This window comes from Danaus plexippus, chromosome 27, assembly GCF_018135715.1.
Source record: "Danaus plexippus chromosome 27, MEX_DaPlex, whole genome shotgun sequence".
Taxonomy (NCBI): Eukaryota; Metazoa; Arthropoda; class Insecta; order Lepidoptera; family Nymphalidae; genus Danaus; species Danaus plexippus.
This window is the reverse complement of record NC_083555.1, coordinates 4,604,756-4,612,747: the sequence shown is the minus strand read 5'-3', so window position 1 is coordinate 4,612,747 and position 7,992 is coordinate 4,604,756.

The following is a 7,992-nucleotide window of genomic DNA, read 5'->3' as shown; positions in this document are numbered from 1 at the left end:
AACTGATTTGATTTTTTAGTACATTATTAGATCAAACATTAAATTGACATAAAGATTTTAGGGTAAAATTTTATTTTCTCGAAAATGCTCAACTGTTATTTTAATTAAAATATTTTCATTTAAAATATAAAATAATATAAATCGTTTATTTTATAAAAAAAATGTCAAGAAAAAATATTATTAATGAAGAATTATATATAAAAGAGAAAAGAATTCGAAGGCAAAATCAAAAGTGGCTTTAGAATAACAAAAAAAAAACATTAAGCGAATAATATATTTTCTACTTTGGGATACTTTTGTATGCGACGTTTTTTATTGGTATTCTATTGTAAATGATTGTAACGACATAAAAAAAAATTACTTCACTTTTATAATAAAAATGTATGTCATAATTATTCTGTTTCACTGAAATTAATTTTTAATTTTCTATTTAAACATATTCAGGTAATCAAGATTATTGCTGATTGCAAACAAAAAAAAGATTTTTTTAGGTACGAAGCTCAGAAAATTTTATTAAAACTTACAATACTTCCGAACTTACCTAGTTACTACTCAGTGATAGTCTAATATTAGCAATGACAAGTGAAGGTCGTATGTCATTTTGAAGGAAAATATAAATGACCCATAGGAGAAACCAATATAAACGAACTCAATATATTTGTTGGCATTCGATTGAAACATTCCTTCAAATTATTTAATACATAAGTTAAAGTCTGTCTAGCGAACTTTCGTCATACGAAATCGTTAGTGTATCTACGACAAATGCTATTGCGAGATTTTCAAAAAATTTCAGAAATTAATATAATTAAACTTTACAATAAAAGAGATACAATTTAATATAGTATAATTTAATAATCAGATTCCCGCTTTTAAGACACAGGTCAGATTAAGTTCATTGACCGTAAGGCTCTTGTTCTCTTTCTCTTAGGTGTTTCACAATTGAAACTTCTTATTCCACATTGCAAGTACTTTTACCGTAAAACTAGTTAATTGGGGCGAGTCATTATGCAGTTTGCTTGTTTACCCAAAAAGTATAACTCAATTCATAATACCACTTTTCAAAGGTTTGATCCAGAGACGAAGATCAATTTTATGCTGTTATTGTTTGGTTGTAAGAGATGCGTAAAGGTCGCGATGAATGTCGCAGGTGATTAATGACTATGTAGTTCATTTGACACTGAGGCGCGAACTTTGTGGAGTTGGCGTCCAGTCTAGACAGACGTTTACAGATCATCAGACTATCATAGCTCTTGGTAAGAAAATAATCTAAGAAGGTAAAAGAAATGTTCCAGTTATAGAATATTCACCCAACAAATGGATTGTTCATTAAATCAGCCAATCGCTTTCTCCTGTCCGCTTAACGACTCCCCAACAACACGTTAACTTAAAGACTGTGTCCATTCTAAAACGTCTCGGCTCCATCATTTTTGTGACCATAACCAGCCAATTTAACCAGGTGATTGATGCTCTAAACATCTCCATGAAAAAAGAGGCTTTATGATCAGCAGTGGGCTGATGATGATATGTATAGTCGTATACATAGTAGTCGTAGTTTTATAATAAACATACATAGTAAAACATTCATACCACTATAAATATTCCATAAATAAGAAATAAGAATTGCAAACATGTTCTAGATAAAGAATAAAGGCGGATTTCAATTCGGGACTAATCGCTTTCATGTCTGATATTTCAAATGCAGGACATCATTTACAAAGCACGCTATGATATGTTATCTATTACCCAATCTCCGTACTTTAGTCACGTACGTATATTGTTCTTATCGAAATGAGAAAATTTGTCGCGCCAACAACTTAACCTCGAAATTCCCTGGTTCGATTGGGTTGAAAATGTATAAAAGCAACACATTTTAAATGTTATTAAATATAAAATATATATATATAACTAGACAGAGATATTATTTAGCCAGTACAACAAGGAAGCGAATTTTGTTTAATGAAATGCTATCACGAGGCAATTATGTGAGAGACGATTAAATTCTGACGTCATGAAGACTAAAGAACCTTTTGATGGATTCGTTATGAAAATGTTCACACGCGGCAACGAAGTTTATAGAGACCTCATTCATTATTATATTATATTTACTTAATTGTTTTTAAAATATTCTCATCAATTTGAGGACTTAAAACATTTTAAATCTATTCTCGCGTACATATAAAATATTTCAATTCATCATCATCATTATATTTAATATTTGCTCAACCCTAAACGCTACTTTATCAACTTTAATGAATGTTAGCTGGGAGCGGCTGCATTTTGTCATTAAGCTCGCTTTCAGCGCATAACATTTTAAGTGCAATGAAGAAATAAAACACATACCTTTGCAAAATATTTTAAAAAGTGGAAGAAAAATATTATTTCCACTTATCTTTAAATCTAAAAATATTAAAAAAGGTCGAGATTCATATTAGACAAGACGATGATATTTCAAAGTTCAATGATAAAATTATCATTTTGTCTAATATATTAATTTAAAGAATTTAATTGATAATGTGATAAGATAGGAAATATAACACGAAGAAATACCAACGCACGACCAGGATGCTCGGTTTCATTCATTTTCATGAACAGCGATAACTTCTAAAAATTATCGCCAAAATCCGCGGAAGTGGTGACCTTGAGCGGAAAAAATAACTAAGGAATTCTTTTTACCGATCCTCTACTACATACTGTCCGTAAGACCGGTAATAACTAAATAAAAATGATAAAACAATATTCTAATCGTCATAAATCATCAATCACACAGATAAAATATAAATCCATTATATAATAATCATAATAGACTATTCTAATTTATTTAATTAAATAATCATAGATAATAAAATTTATCGATACATTGTATCCAAAACCAATAATTGGATAATTTATTACTTACAGTCGTGGTGGCCTGGAGGTTAAAGCCCCGCCTCTCATACGTGAGGGCGCGGGTTCGAATCCTGGCAAGTACCATTGTGATCAGTTCCGAGTCATATGTACTTTCTAAGAATATTTAGACACCGCTGACGGACGGTGAAGGAAAACATCGTGAGGAAACCTGGTCTTATAAATTATAAATTTGAAGTCGCCAATCCGCCTTGAGCAAGCGTGGTGATAAATGCTCTAACCTTCTGCATGTGAGAAGAGGCCTTTACTCAGCAGTAGACTCCTATAGGCTGATGATGATGATGATGATGATGATTACTTATGTATTTATTTTTTATTACAAGTTTATTAAACATGAAAACTATTAATTAATTAGTAATAAATATAATATATTTACAGGATAAAAAAAACTACTCTAAGCTCATTTTATTTACAATAAATCTTGATTTAAACTTCATGTATGTACTTAAAGTAAGCTTGTACAATACAATGCTTAGTAAATTATTATACCGATTTTTTTTTCAAAGGTGGCAAAAGAGCAGACGGCCTACCTGACGGAAGGTAGTCACTGGCGCCCATAGACATCTGCAACATAAGGATGTTTTGGATGCGTTGCCGATCTTCTTTGGAGAAGAGGGAGAGGAAAGGACTACCGGCTCTCTCATTTATCGAACGAAACGCAGCCATTAAAGACTACCTCACGCCGATCTTCTGTGAGAAGGTGACACTTCCCCGGTCGAGCCAGCCCATGTTCGAGCTGTAGTTACTGACCACAGCTGGGATTTATCATCTATTAATCCAAACATATGTAATACATATATTGCAATTAATCCCGTTAAATGTACATCATTGTTCGGTTTGATGAGGTTCTACATTTTTTAATATATAAAATTACAATGAAACACAAGAAAGTCTGTAAATCCTGCATGTTAATTTATAATTTCCAATAAATGTAAATAATTATTTATTTCTAAGAAAATTTACACTCCTTGCAGGTATTAAGAGGGAGAATTGCAATTAAGAATATCAATTCTAAGTAGCAATTTCATCATTCTCGATATATAGCGGTACATTTAGCAACCAAGGTGATTTGCAATGAATATTGATTAGTTTTAATTTTATCTGGACGAGAAACTGAATAGAAATAAGTACGCGAAATGTGATAAATGCAGTCTATGGACACAAATGCTTGAATATTGACACACTGAAGGCTTCCAAGAGATTTTTCGGTACTTTTTTTTTATACCCCCTCGAATATCGACTATTTGACTAAGCAGGAATTGCATCTTAGATTGCAGACCAAATAGACAACAGTCTCCAAACTGTACCGTATAGAAGTTGAGAAAACCGAGAGGCTGGCAAATACCTATAATGTGCTAAAGATAGAATAAATTGGTTTTTAATCAAATCGTAATAACCAGTAAGCCTTTTTCATAGAGGTGACGTTTGGAACAGTGGCAACAGTTGAAATATAATAGTGGCGTGCACACCACAGATGCAAATAGGCACTGCTTACCCTTCTTTACTTTTTTTTTTTCAGGGAGAAATCATCTTACAGACTACTCACTGCCCTCGCTCGACAGTGAGTTTTGTGCGGGGGTCTCCCAGCGCCTGATGGTATTGGCACTGGGAATACCCACTAAAACTCCCTGGCTTCCCTTCCTGCCCGTATTTAGGGTGATTTGGGACCTGCTGTAGCAATTCGCCAATTCAACCCGGGCCGCCCGGCTACTGTGCCGGACTACCGCGCCGATGGGGGATTACCCGAGAAAGCCGAGATAATATAATAGTCATCCCAAACGTGGTGACCAGGTGCAATGACTGCGTCAGTGCCATTTGACGCAGGCTGGTCAAACCTCCAGGTCGTCGAAGAAAGGCGTTTACGGGTTCACTCGTCTCCTCCGACCCGTACGTCTACGCCGGATGGAAGCGGCTAGAGCATCCTCCTCCCGCTCCCTCTCCGCGGCTTCCTTCGCCGATATTACTGCTTCGGCCAAGCAAGCGGCAGCCTCCCAAGCCTCATCCCTACCAATCATGGACTCGACCAAACTTGGAAGCGAGAGGATCCTCCTGCCGAGCGCCGCAGTGAGTGCACGGCGCTCATTTTGCCACGCCGGACACACTACCATAGTGTGGTCGGCAGTGTCGTCGGGATCGCCGCAGTGGTGACACTGTGGCGTTTCTTCCCTTCTGGCGACCCGGTGCAGGTAGTGGCCGAAACAACCATGTCCGGTTAGAATCTGCACCAGGCGGAAGGTGAGGCTGCCCCGATGGCGCCCCACCCACTCCTCTAACACCGGATGAAACGCGGCAATCGTCCGGTGAACTGCGGTGGGGTTGGCAAGTGCCTCCTTCCAACGGTGTAGGGCCTCACTCCGCGCCTCGGTTCGGACCTTCTCTATGTCCTCTAGAGCAGGCTCAGGCACTGCTTACCCTAACTAAACGTACATTATTTCATCCTTACTTACATACTTTTAATCATACAATAGTCAATACGAATGTTTAATTATTGACAGACATTTAATATTATGTCATTTGATTCACGAGTTGGTAAAAATGTTAAAAGTGCCATCTATAAACAGAAAACAAAACATTTTCGATGGGCCGCTGCTAACTGCTAGCGCCGTTATGTAGCCAGAGCGGCGGTGGGCACGACTACTCGGTACATATTTTCCACACAAATAATCTCTAGGACGATATACAAATCTTGTGTTATATGTAGAAAATATTTGCATATGTGTGTGCAAAAACTATGCATGTGTTGTGGTTCGAAAGGCCCTAACCTATTAACCTTATTCTTTTAAAATTTCGTAGAAAGTCCGTTAATTGTCAAATGAAACGGGACTCTCTGATTGTTCGGTAAACTGTTTATATATTTTTTTCGCCATTTTGTTATTATTGAATATTGTCATTCGTCTTTCTAAGCGCAAGTAAATAAGTTTTAAATAGCTAATTAGTAAACAGTGAATGAATTTTATAAACTAATTATGGAAAATTATAGCTGTGAGCTCTGTGCTGGTGATTTGTGTATGTCGAAATTAATTACGAGTAGATTTTCAATATTATCGTTTGATAATAAACTTAAAATAATTACAAAGGGATGTTGTGTGACCTGTTTAGATTTAACTAAAAAAAGATAATGTTACCCGTTTTAATAAAAAGTATTATGATAGTTTTAATTAGCTAGCAGATTGTGTGCCTACATACAAATAAGTTATTTTGTTTTTCTTGTTTGTTGTTTTCAAATTGTTATTATTGTTATAATATAAAATGTTTTGACCTCCTCTGGATATTTCCATTTAAATAACTCTCATAAAGCGGTGATGAACAGATCGTAATCGTTTTAAACTTCTTTCGTAACTCAGAGGTAGTTGAGAGATTCATAAAATATATGTTAGTTCTGATCGGACTGCTGTAACATTATACGCGCATATTATCAAAGTTTAAATGAAACTAGTATTTTCGGATTACTACGCGTATTTTATTATTTTTAAAATCTTCATAATCAGCAACCGTGATCACGGCAGACATCTCGTCTACCCGTTACAAATAATAATATAAATATTAGTTTCATTTAAAATTTCGATGAATACTCGCGAAAGTCTTAGATCTCATTATTATCAATGTTTTAGAGGAGGAAATTATGATGAATATTGGTATTATTTTTTCAAAAGTATTTTGCTTTCCCTACTCCAAGTCTCGGTGCACGCCCCTGCCATACAACCGTACATTGGCAAAGACGCCGAGTTTCCGTGCTTTTGACTGAGCCTTGAGCTCAATGAATAAACGAATATTACGGTTCCAGGACACCTCAATACCCAATAACTGAAGGCGGTCAAGGTACTCCAAGGATACAATGAAAAATTATAAGCCCAGGTAAATGGCCTCATCTTAGCATAAAAAAGCAGTGTATTTTGGTGGCGCTAAATGTAACAAAATTGTATGCCAATCGAGACTGCCAAAAGAAGCAAATTAACACTAGAGAACTAGAATCACAACTGTACTGTCATTGGGATCATCAAAAACATTCAGTACATCAAACAAATCGTTGAAACGGAATAAAAAGAGAGTTGCTGTGAGAGGAGACCCTGAAGAACTAGATTAGACTACTGGCAATTCAGATAGTCAGATATCCAGGCCCTAGGCAAGCATTGTAGGAATCACGCACGAGTTAGGAAACTTAATTATAACGCTAGCCTGACAAAACCACTCGACAGTTCTTGGGGACGTAACTCTGCCCTATAGATGTATACCAGATGACGGAACCCGCATTGGCGGTCACCGGGGAGATCTTTGGCTGGTAGTATTAGTTATAGGTGTGCTGTGAGACGTCCGTTCATTACATGTTCCATAGTACATCGGACGATAATCAGCAGGGTCTACACTATTATATTATATTCATACATATCATATTATATTCAATCATAAGGAACAGTTGAATATTTTCAATAAAGTAAATAGAAACAAAAGCAAGAATAATCGTCGTAGAGCAAATTAAGAACACTGATTGAATATTCAAGGGGGAAGTATACTAGATGCACTTTCAGCTTTTTTCGTTTGGCTCGAGGAAAAGCTCTCAGTGCTTGTCGAGTGCAGCGACCTCAGCGTTTTGGTAGCGAAACGTGTTTTTCCGTTTCCTGGTCCTAAAATTTAAATTGATAGTCCGATCAAGTTTATTTTTTGTTGATAACCACCCCAGATGGTTTGGCTATCGAACAGAAAAACCTCGAGACGGTCTGACATTCGGTTGCCGAGGTCATCTCCGTGGATGAATGACCTGAGTCACATGTTTAGCCTTCCGCTCGCTTCACTCAATCGAAAAAATACCAGATCAGATCCGGTAACACAGATTGTGTTCATTTAAAATTACTTTCCCCGCACTACCTACTGAGGAACAATAATGGAATTTTATATTTTATATGACTTTCACAAAATATTTTTTTTATGTACTATGAAAAGATAACGTATTTTTATTATTGTAATAATCATTTTACATATTACAGAAGACGAAATAAAAAATATATCATCATAGTTTCATACAACTTTTACTATTTATATACAACCAATAACTTTCTGCGAACTGATAAAAATAAGAAAATAATTGAATTC